Here is a 12,230-nt window from a genome sequence, read left to right on the forward strand (position 1 = left end):
TAATGGGACAGGGACTTCACTTCCACCAGAGGGACAACCTAAGATTTTGATCAGCTGATCTGCCCCTGATATCAGAGTCAATTTGAGCACTATTTGGTCTATATTAAAGCATCACTATAAACAAAGCTAGGAGAGGTGATGGCATTGCAGCTGACCTATTTCAAATCCTGAAAGATGATGCTGTGAAAGTGCTGCACTCAATATGCCAGCAAATTTGGACAACTCAGCAGTGGCCACAGGACTGGAAAAGGTCAGTTTTCATTCCAATCCCAAAGAAAGGCAATGCCAAAGAATGCTCAAACTACCACACAATTGCACTCATCTCACATGCTAGTAAAGTAATGTTCAAAATTCTCCAAGCCAGGCTTCAGCAATATGTGAACCGTGAACTTCCAGATGTTCAAGCTGGTTTTAGAAAAGGCAGAGGAACCAGAGATCAAATTGCCAACATCCTCCGGATCATGGAAAAAGCAAGAGAGTTCCAGAAAAACATCTATTTCTGCTTTATTGACTATGCCAAGGCCTTTGACTGTGTGGATCACAATAAACTGTGGAAAATTCTGAGAGATGGGAATCCCAGACCACCTGATCCACCTCTTGAAAAATCTGTATGCAGGTCAGGAAGCAACAGTTAGAACAGGACATGGAACAACAGACTGGTTCCAAATAGGAAAAGGAGTATGTCAAGGCTGTTTAGTGTCATCCTGCTAATTTAACTTATATGCAGAGTACATCATGAGAAATGCTGGACTGGAAGAAACACAAGCTGGAATCAAGATTGCTGGAAGAAATATCACCTCAGATATGCAGATGACACCACCCTATGGCAGAAAGTGAAGAGGAACTAAAAAGCCTCTTGATGAAAGTGAAAGAGAGTGAAAAAGTTGGCTTAAAGCTCAACATTCAGAAAATGAAGATCATGGCATCTGGTCCCATCACTTCATGGCAAATAGATGGTGAAACAGTGGAAACAGTGCCAGACTTTATGGGGGGCTCCAAAATCACTGCAGATGGTGACTGCAGCCATGAAATTAAAAGACACTTACTCCTTGGAAGGAAAGCTCTGATCAACCTTAGATAGCATATTCAAAAGCAGAGACATTACTTTGCTGACTAAGGTCCATCTAGTCAAGGCTATGGTTTTTCCAGTGGTCATGTATGGATGTGAGAGTTGGACTGTGAAGAAGGTGGAGCGCCGAAGAATTGATGCTTTTGAACTGTGGTGTTGGAGAAGACTCTTGAGAGTCCCTTGGACTGCAAGGAGATCCAACCAGTCCATTCTGAAGGAGATCAGCCCTGGGATTTCTTTGGAAGGAATGATGCTAAAGCTGAAACTCCAGTACTTTGGCCACCTCATGTGAAGTGTTGACTCACTGGAAAAGACTTTGATGCTGGGAGGGATTGGAGGCAGGAGGAGAAGGGGACGACCGAGGATGAGATGGCTGGATGGCATCACGGACTCGATGGACGTGAATCTGAGTGAACTCTGGGAGTTGGTGATGGACAGGGTGGCCTGACGTGCTGCGATTCATGGGGTCACAAAGAGTCGGACACGACTGAGCAACTGAACTGAACTGAATTTAGCTATAAAACTATGACTACAGAAAGAAAAGATGGCTTTTTGACACAGGGTGGCCATGATATTCTTTAGACTCCAGAGAAAAGTAGTTAAAATGAATTTTTTTTTTCTTGGAAACTGCAAAACCAGTTCTTTTTGCATATGCAATTAAAAACAACTAGCTTATTTAAAGGCCTGCCTAAGGGAAAGCTTGAAATTAACCCTTTCCGTGTGGTTGAAACACACAGCCCACTTTGTTTGAGACCTCATCCTTGGACAAATTAGAACTCCAAGCCAAAAAAAAAAAAAAGAGGGTCAAAGAGATATTTTAAATCTCAATCGGAAAACTTTGAGATCTCTGTCTGTCTGTCTGGATTTATGCATGTCTCAGTGTGTGTCATTTGTTCTTGTTGATAATATTGCGGAAGTTGTAAATGAGTTCTAATTTAACTGACCTAAAGAAAAGTAAGCGCTTACAAATCAGACAATCCTAAATACAAGCGATATTAACCTAAATGAATATCAGATTCACGTGAACTGGGTAATAATATTAAATATCTAGTATTACTGTTTGCTAATCTAATATAGACATGTCTAAGAGTCATTAACATTAAGCATAATATTTTCATTGTGCCTAGGTTTATTATAAGTTAGTGTTATATTGTTGTATCTGGTACAAGTTTGTCAGCAAGGAAAGTAACTCAAGTGAAGAAACTTTTTAAAAAAGAAAAATATAAATGAGACAAGAGCTATTAGATAAACTGTTAAGAATAATTATACTTAGAAATGTTTGTCTAAAATAGTCTCTCTAGATTTTGGTAACCTGAATTTCTAGGGCTGTGCCAAACTAAGGGACAGAAGTTTATTGAATAGCTAAGTCTTTTCCAAGTAAAATAAGATTCTGTAACATTTGCTACTTAACACTAACTTCCTGTTACAAAGAAACTAAAGAGGTTTTGGACTATTAATGAATAATGCTTGGTGCCATCCTGAGATGTTCTCTAGAATTTTTTTTTAAATTATCACTGGTATTCCCGTTCACCAATCTATAGAATGCTAATATAAAGACCAGTTCTTGGTTGCTTAAGGAAGGTAAGATGTGTGTTTTCAGTAAAGAAGGTATGAAGAATGAAATTACATTTTATGAAAGGAAAAGGAAATAGGTCTGACTTATAGGTGACTCTTACAGGATGGGAGAACAAAGTGATGGGTACAGAAGTGATAAGAAGGTTTGATGAAAAGTGCACCCGAATGGAAGAGGTTTGTGTATAAATACAAGTTTTCTTGAGATGTTGAACTGCCTTTGATAATAGATTTTAAGTTTCTTTACCTCTGAAGTGATCTGTTCTATGTGTACCTTTGAAATCTTCCTTATTACTTTGGCTAAGTGAATATGTTGTTTCACAGTGCTCTATATGATTCTATCTGACTGAGTGTTATAAGCCCTTTTGATATTTACCAACAAAACTTCCTAAATAACAACTTCTAGCTAACTTTGGGATGTTTCAGAGGGCCCCTGAGACATCCCAAAGAGCTATTTAACTACCTGAGTTCATTTAACATGTTAAATTACATGGAAAGTATTGTTAGAGGAGTGATGAATCTTCTCAGGTTAAATTGTATGGTTGATGTTACTAATATAGATATCTTAGAAATTATGTGAATTTCATGAAAATCTGATCCTAGTCATGGCAACATAGATGTCACACGAGTGTATGCCCCTTGGTTTTTGTCTTGTCACAACAAAGATTTGGAGTGACGGACATTTAAGACCCCTCAGCGTGTCACAGCTCTCAGGTCTTGGACAGACCATGTTATAGCTCTTAGAGAAATCAGTGTTACAGCTCACTGTTACAGCTCTATTTTGTTTAGAGGATAGCAGGAAAATCCATCTTCAAGGCGTGAGGGCAATTGCTCCAAAGATGTGAAGAGAAGAGCGCCCCAGTGTGCGGGAGAGAGAGAGAGAGAGAGAGCTTTGGCTCTTCTTTTTATATGTTTTTCTCTCCCTGGGCCTGTCCTATGTAAACTGGGCCAGCCAGGAGTGTTGTTTATTTTACCTGAGGTCCTCACCCCGATCCTCGGACCTTCCTTATCTCTATTTTCACGGGCTTTTCCCTTCCTTGTCTTTTAACCACCGCCATTTTGGACTCCTTTTCCCTATTCTACCTACCTAACAAAAAGCCTTTTGATGAAAGTGAAAGAGGAGAGTGAAAAAGTTGGCTTAAAGCTCAACATTCAGAAAATGAAGATCATGGCATCCGGTCCCATCACTTCATGGCAAATAGATGGGGAAACAGTGGAAACTGTCAGACTTTATGTTTGGGGGCTCCAAAATCACTGCAGATGGTGACTGCAGCCATGAAATTAAAAGACGCTTACTCCTTGGAAGAAAAGTGGTGACCAACCTAGATAGTATATTCAAAAGCAGAGACATTACTTTGCCAACTAAGGTCCATCTAGTCAAGGCTATGGTTTTTCCAGTGGTCATGTATGGATGTGAGAGTTGGACTGTGAAGAAGGCGGAGCGCCGAAGAACTGATGCTTTTGAACTCTGGTGTTGGAGAAGTTGGAGGTGTTGGACTCTTGAGAGTCCCTTGGACTGCAAGGAGATTCAACCAGTCCATTCTGAAGGAGATCAGCCCTGGGATTTCTTTAGAAGGACTGATGCTAAAGCTGAAACTCCAGTACTTTGGCCATCTCATGTGAAGTGTTGACTCATTGGAAAAGACTTTGATGCTGGGAGGGATTGGGGGCAGGAGGAGAAGGGGACAACAGAGGATGAGATGGCTGGATGGCATCACTGACTCGATGGACGTGAATCTGAGTGAACTCCGGGAGTTGGTGATGGACAGGGTGGCCTGGCGTGCTGTGATTCATGGGGTCGCAAAGAGTCAGACACGACTGAGCGACTAAACTGAACTGAACATTTTGATAAAATGTTTTCAGTTAGAATTCTAGTTATCATGTTAAAGTGTTACAAGTCACAGCAATGACCAGGCTACTTTGTCAACTGCAATTTCATTAGATTTTAAACATGCCTTCTATGGTTTCACTCTCATGCCTTTAGAAAAATACTGCTAGTTCAAGATTTATGGAAAAGGTTTTTTTAAGATTCACTGATAAACAAATTTTGTTTGTTTGTTATCTGGTAAACTGGTACCAAACTGGAATTCAGTCTACTCTCTATGTTAAGAGAACAAAGCTTTCTTAGAATGAAGCTTTTGACAACAGATTATGAATTTCTTGGCCTTTAAGTGATTTATATTTGTTTGTAAAATCTTTTGTTACTTTGGTAAAGTAAATAAACATTATTTAAGATTAAGCCCTCAAGGGTAGACTTTTGCTATCCTGAGGTCCTTAAAATGTAGCAACAGTCTACTTCTAAATCAGGGAATTAAAAATGGGTGAACGATAGCTGTAAATCAGAGTCAGGGCTATGGGAAATCCAAAGAAGGCCACTTGGATTTTCCCAGCTGCCTGACAAACCTCATTTTTTTTTTTTTTTTTTTTTTGGATAAGTTAAAGCCTTCCCTGGCTACAGGGTCAATGCTCTCATAATGAAACAATTACGTTTTGTTAATTATTAAACTAAGTTTCTAGTTTTGTTAATTAAGGTCTAGTGTTTACCAAGACCCACTTTTGAGATAGCTCCTTGTTGTTATGTTATATTGCTAAAAGATTAAATTAAGTTTTAAAAAGGACACTCTAAGTTTGTTTCCAAAGCTTATCTCAATAACCAATCTTTGGATAAAGGTCAGATGCTCCATGATGTACAACCAGGAGATTAACACCTGGCTATAATCATTTAACTAAGTCAGATGACCTGGGTATACTGGGCTATTTATCTAATGAAAGTTCTTGATTTAAATTCTTGCTTGTGATCTTAGTAATAACTGCTAGTTATATTATTTTCTATGTTGCTTGTTTCAGAAGATTGTTTCTTACGTTAGTAAATGTGTGACTGAGCCTGTGATAAAATGCTGATATGCAGTTCCATATGTGATCAATAACTCTAGATATGCGAAGCAGAGAAGGCAATGGCACCCCACTCCAGTACTCTTGCCTGGAAAATCTCATGGATGGAGGAGCCTGGTGGGCAGTAGTCCATGGGGTCGCTAAGAGTCAGACACAACTGAGCGACTTCACTTTCACTTTTCAGTTTCATGCATTGGAAAAGGAAATGGCAACCCACTCCAGTGTTCTTGCCTGGAGAATCCCAGGGACAGGGGATCCTGGTGGGCTGCAGTCTCTGGGGTTGCACGGAGTTGGAAACGACTAAAGTGACTTAGCAGCAGCAGCAGCAGATATGGGAAGAAGCAAAAAGAGGGAATATTTTCCTGGACCAAGAGGCTAGTAAGACAGATCTGGTCCAGAGACTTTTGCTACTTGCAAGGCCTGGTTTAGTAATAGCTCAATGAGTGGTCTGTCAATGGAATTTTCATTAGATATGGGAATGAGCCTTCACAGCACTGTGGGACACAACGGCCATGAAATGCCCCCCAAAGCATGGTCAAATATGTGGCTATGAAAGGACCCTACTGACTGGAAGCTGGCACTTGCCAACTGCCTCTACAAAGATTATTACATCATGACCACTGCAAGCTGCTGACCTTCAACACTCCCTGAACAGAGTTTAAGATGGGGAGCAGAAATAAGGTGCTCTGTGTTTTGGGTGTGGGGAGGGGGGCAGGGTAAAAAAAACAGAAGAACCAGTCTTCAGAGAGCCAGATGTTTTCAGGTAAAGATTTGATGAGCCCAAATCCTTGCATCTTCTTGTACCTGCTGCTAAGTCATGTCAGTTGTGTCCAACTCTGTGCGACCCCATAGACGGCAGCCCACCAGGCTCCCCCGTCCCTGGGAGAAATACTAACATCACAAACCAATGTCTAGTCCTGATTCTCCCGGCTAGCTCCTCAGCAGCTTTTCTGCTTCTATTAATCTTTGGGCCATGTATCTCTAAATTTCTTGTTAAGTTTGTTTCTTCGAGAATACAACAAATCTCCAAGTGATAGTTTGACAAGAATATTTCCTGGCCAACACCCAGACAACGCTGAAACAAGCCACCTTATCATTCCATGGACTCTCCTCTCCCTCCGTAAATGCACCCTGACAGAGACCAGGCAAAGGAAACCCAGAGCCCCATGATGCCCCTGTACAGCTTGAAGCCAGAGTGGTCATCGCCCCTTTTCCCCCTAAAACTGGGTTCCTAAAAGCCTGAGAAGGCAAATAGGTAGATAGTTAGACACAAGCAGGGTATAAAAAGGGACCAAAGAATTGGCCCTAAAAATAAAGAGAGGGAGGAATGTGGTGACCCAAGGACAAAAGAGTAGATAAAACCAAGGAGGGTCTTGGAATCAGAAAAACCAGACCCTTATCATCCTTCTCTCCCCCATGTTGTAACTATTAATGGAACAGTATAACCTGTCTCCCCTCCTGCCCCACAGGGAGAAGGTATTTGCCCTACTCTTCCCTATCCAGTATACATGCCTCATCCAATCAACAAATGACCTGCAAGACCCCTATCCCACTCCTTGTACCCTGGGTATAAAAGTGGCCTAAGGACCCCTATTCCATGTCAGTTCTCCCTTGAGCTGGCCCACTGTTCTAACAGCATCTCCCACTCTAACAAATTCTATTTCCCTCTCATTCTGTCTCATGTCTGGAAATTATTTTCCAACCTACACCCAGACCACGACAGAGATGATGGAGGTTAGTGAGATAGGCAGGGACCAGGTCATGTGGGGCCTTAAGGGCTAGGACAAGGAGTTCAGAGGGGAATAAATCAAAGCAAATCCCTGCATCATGGCCATACACCCAGATAAGTTCCAGAGAGATCAAAGGGTTGAATATAAAACATGAAACACACAAGATAACATGGGGAATTATCTGATTCAGGAATGATGAAAAGCTTTTTAAGCATAAAATTAAAGGCAGAAATGCTCATGCATTAAAAAGCACATTACAACATAATAAATCAACTATATCTCAAAAAAATAATTCTTAAAAGGCAAAAATGATAAATAAACTTTAACAATAAAATTTAAAAGCCTGTGACAAGCTTTCAAAAAATATACAATTAATTTAACAAAGTGTAAAAATCTTTATAATCCATAAAAAATTAAAATATATGAATTCAAACATTAAAATATGAGAATTAAAAGATGCAAACATATGCTTAGATAATTCACAAAAAGTATAATACTGATGGCCAATAAGCACATAAAAAGCAAAAAAGCATTACTAATAATCCAAAAAATGCACAACTGAAAAGCAAAGCATAGATTTTTATCAATTTATGTTAAATTCACAAATTAAATAAAAATGATCAATTCAGTGTTGATGAAAGTCAATTATGCTACCCAGTAGGACACAAAGTCCCACTGGGGGCTTTAGAACTTGCAAATGAGTGTAAATTGAAATATAAAATGGAAATGTAAATTAGCAGAATCTTCTAGAGGTTAAGAACCTAAAAATGCATACATATTTAACCTATTAACTTCACTACTGAAAAGTCTAGATATCAAGATAATCTAAAATACTAAACAAATATTCACAAAGACACTGATTCCATGTTATATTATTTATTGGACAAAGCAAACAACAAAAGTTCATATATTGAATAAACACAACTATGTGAACATTAAAGAAAAAAGAGATAAAAGTCTGGAAAGAAATATACAGAAATGCCATCAGTTGTCTTGAGGTTGGTGGGATTCATGCTGTATTTTTCTGCTCCTTTAATATTTTCATGTTTTTTAATATTTTCAACATTTTAAAAAATGAGCATGTATTTAAGATTTAACATATTTAAAAAAGAAAAATATTTAATATAAGTAGTATTCTATATCCTATAATCCTCTTTCTAAAATTTTCCTAGTCTTCCCTTTTTCATTATCTGCCTCTGTTAATTTGTTTGGTCTCTCCTCTTCTCCACTAGACAACTTCTACCAAGCAAGTAGAAATTGTAAGGCACTGACCTTTGTAACCCCCTTCCAGAGGCATCTGCATATACTGTTTTGGATATTCTTAGTTAAAATTCAAAGAAAGAATTCTGTAAGGCTAACAACAGACTAAAACAATTATAGTGGTATATTTGGGAAAGAGGTAGATAGATAGTAGACAGCTATGATAGGTAGATATTATAGTCAGGGAGATAGACAGATATAACATTACTTCCACTCTGATCCTGAGAATGTAGTTATTTAATTAAAGTAAATATACAATTCAAAAGTATGTTAGGTAACATCTTGAAAGCCAAAAGGTACGTTGTTGTATGTCTAAGGTATCATTGTTTGAGTCGCTGGTTTGACCTTACATGAAATTCTCTGCTCAGTTTATTTTGAACAATCTAAGAATATTTACACAATTTGTTTTGCTTGGGGGCAAAGCTAAGAATATGCATTTCCTGAAGTGAGCCATCCTCCCCTCCAGTACATACTTCCCAAACTCACCTTAGTTCACCAGACAGATTCATTCACTCTGCGAAGTGCTAGTGGCTATTGAGGGCAAATGAATGAGCAAAAAGAATTTCCAGATTTCAAGGAGGACTGAGAATTCCAGGGCAGCTGAGTTCCAACTTTTCTGGGTACACGCTAAGCAAGAATATTTTTTTTCAACAAAGAAGCCCAATCTGTCTGAACCTATTAATTTCCCCATTGACCAAACAGTTCAAGCACAATTCAGGCTTATTTCAATAAACCCTCTTGGCAGGTAAACATTTTCTGCAGACTGCAGCTCTTTCTGGCTATTGCAAAATAAATTGTACGAACAATGCTGAGGTAATATTGATATGAATTAAACAATAAAGCAATATTGTGTTTGTGTACCCAGCTGCCCAGCTGTCGATAGAGACTGAGGCAGTTTGAAGAGCCTAAACGGGTTATTCAAAAACATTCTTCATATTCTCCTTTAGCACACACTGGTTTTCTGGTGCTATTTTTAGCAGCGAACTCTTTTTTTTTTTTTTTTTTTTTTACCCTAACCTAAAGAGATTCACACATGAAAACCCAATTCATAAAAGATATAAATAGAAGCATTTCTGTCTGACATGTGGCAGGGACCAAGCCATTCCAAATACCCCTTCTGAGTCCTCTCAGGCACTTTCCTTTCTGCAACCCTAGGATTCGTGCAAGATACACTTTTCCACTTTGAAAAACTAGGAAAACCAATTCCAAAGCATGAACTGATGATGTCTATGTTTACCTTGTAATGTTATATGAAATCCATTTGGGCACAAATAAATGGTATAAGTGAAAGTGTCCTCCCACCTCTATTTCCTTAACCACTCACCCTCCCCCTTCCTTAATACACCCTCCCCCTTTTCACCAAAGTGTGCACCCCTATAAGAGTGGCCTTAGCTAACCAGAGCTCCCCTTTCACCCCTTGGCCCTACTGTCATCACTGCATCCTCTCAGCATCCTGCCCCCGCACTGGAACAAACACTTGTGTAGTCATGACAGTGACTATTGTGGTTTTGCCACCCAGCCTCTATTCCCAGCTTTCTCCTGATAGCATTTCCTGTCCTTCAGTGTTGGCAGTCTTCATGGTCTGTTCATCAAGGTGCCTTGCCCCAGCCAATCAAGGTGGAAGGCTTTTATCCCAAGATGGGGACGTCTGGTCTTGGTCTCTCTCCAGAGATTTTAAATCTTGAGCAGAAAGAAGAACTCAAAAGAGAAAAAGGCAGAACTGATTCATCCTGGTGAAAGTATCCTGGTAGGACCACCCACTAGTTGCTGTAATTTAGATCCCTGGTCCAGCACCGGGGTTATTGTGCTTCTGCCCCTAGTACCCCAGTTGTGTCTTTTCACTTAGTGACTTACTTTTGTGTGCGTGCTAAGTTGCTTCAGTTGTGTCTGACTCTTTGCGACCCTATGGACTGTAGCCCTCCAAGTTCCTCTGTCCATGGGATTCTCCAAGCAGGAATACTGGAGTAGGTTGCCATGCCCTCCTCCAGAGAATCTGCCTGACCCAGTGACCGAACCCATGCCTTTTAGGTCGCTTGCATTGGCAGGCGGGTTCTTTACCACCAACACCACCCTGGGGAGCCTGTGACTTACCTTAGGGCCTTAGAATATATATATTTTTAACTTAGAATCTGCTGCTTATATCCAAAGAATCCTAAATGATACAAGCTTTTATAAAGCAGTTTCAGATTCATTTCTTTTACTTGACTCCAGAAAAATCCTTTGAAGTTGGGTGGAGAAACACTATCATTTTCATTTTACAGAGAATGAAGCCTCAGAGTATTTAATTCTATCATTCAAAGTATAATATTCAGTATGTAATACAGCATCACAATTTAAACCCAGTTCTTCTGACTTCAATGCACACTCTTCCATCTGCCATGCTGACTCTTGCTTGAGGTATTACCTGTATTCTGGATCTAACCCTCCCAGGGAAATGTGGTTTTTTTACATCTGATTCCTCAGTCTCCCAAAATTATCACTAATTCAAAAAGCCAAGTCCCATGGAATACAAGACTGATAGAGAATCCATGCATTTTCCTTCTCTGGGGTATTTATTTTCAACAGGAAGTCAATCAAGCATATACTCCCTTAACCACAAAAGGACTCAATAAAATAAATGAAATTTAAGAAGACATATGTGTGTGTCTGTGTGTGAGAGAGAGAGAGAAATTCTACATTTCTTATTGTCAAAGATGTTGATCCAAATATTGTTTCTCAGGCTTTGGGCAGAGAACATCCAAATTCAGCCATAATTTGATTCCAGTCTGATGGTTAAATTCATATGTAACCCAAAAATGTTGCAAAGAGAAAAAAGTAAATACATTGGAAAATCAATAATAAACTGCTTGGATTACTTGGATTAAAACAGAAAGGGAAAAAATAAGATAATTAAATTTCCAAGCTTCAGGAGAAAACTAAATGACCCAGACTTTTATTAATTCTCCTTTGTGACTGAAATCAACAAGGGACAAATTATTATTATCCCACCATGCTTGCCAGAGCTATTTGTAAAATACAGTGAGTTAATCACAGAAACAATCCCAGAATCCCTTGCCCATCCCAACACACACACACACACACACACACACACACAACAAGACTTCCAGGATGATGAAAAAAAGGGGATTTCTTTTAAAGGCTTAACTCTAGTTTCAACAATGTGTCTAGAATTACTGCCTCTTTTCCAATGAAAAGAGAGACTTCCCTCCACACTTTTCACCTATACTTCCAGGCTTCAGCCTCGAAGAAGATGAGATCAAAAAGCACAGTGCTTAAAGTCTAAAGATCAAATTTGAGTCCATATTCCACCATTAATCCCAAGGTGACTTTGGGCAAACTCTAGGTCTTTACTGAGCACTTGTTCAAGTCCATTTAAAAATAATATTACATATACTTCCAACTCATAAATATTTTTAGATGACCACTGATACACAGATAAAAGATAATAAGTATACATGGATTTGGGGTATCACCTGATAGAGATAGGCTAGCCACTTGGACAGATCTGTAAGGTACTTTGCTCAGCCTTGCTCAAAAGTCTATACTAAAAACCTGACCTGTTAGTATACTAAAAGGGGATCTATCCCTTGTGACCTCAAATTAACTGTTAGGTAATTCCAGATTTATTGTTGTTCAGTCACTGAATCATGTCAGATGTTTGTGACCAAACGGACTGCAGCATGCCATGCCAGGCTTCCCTGTCCTTC

Source organism: Ovis aries, chromosome 15 (genome assembly GCF_016772045.2).
Source record: "Ovis aries strain OAR_USU_Benz2616 breed Rambouillet chromosome 15, ARS-UI_Ramb_v3.0, whole genome shotgun sequence".
NCBI lineage: Eukaryota > Metazoa > Chordata > Mammalia > Artiodactyla > Bovidae > Ovis > Ovis aries.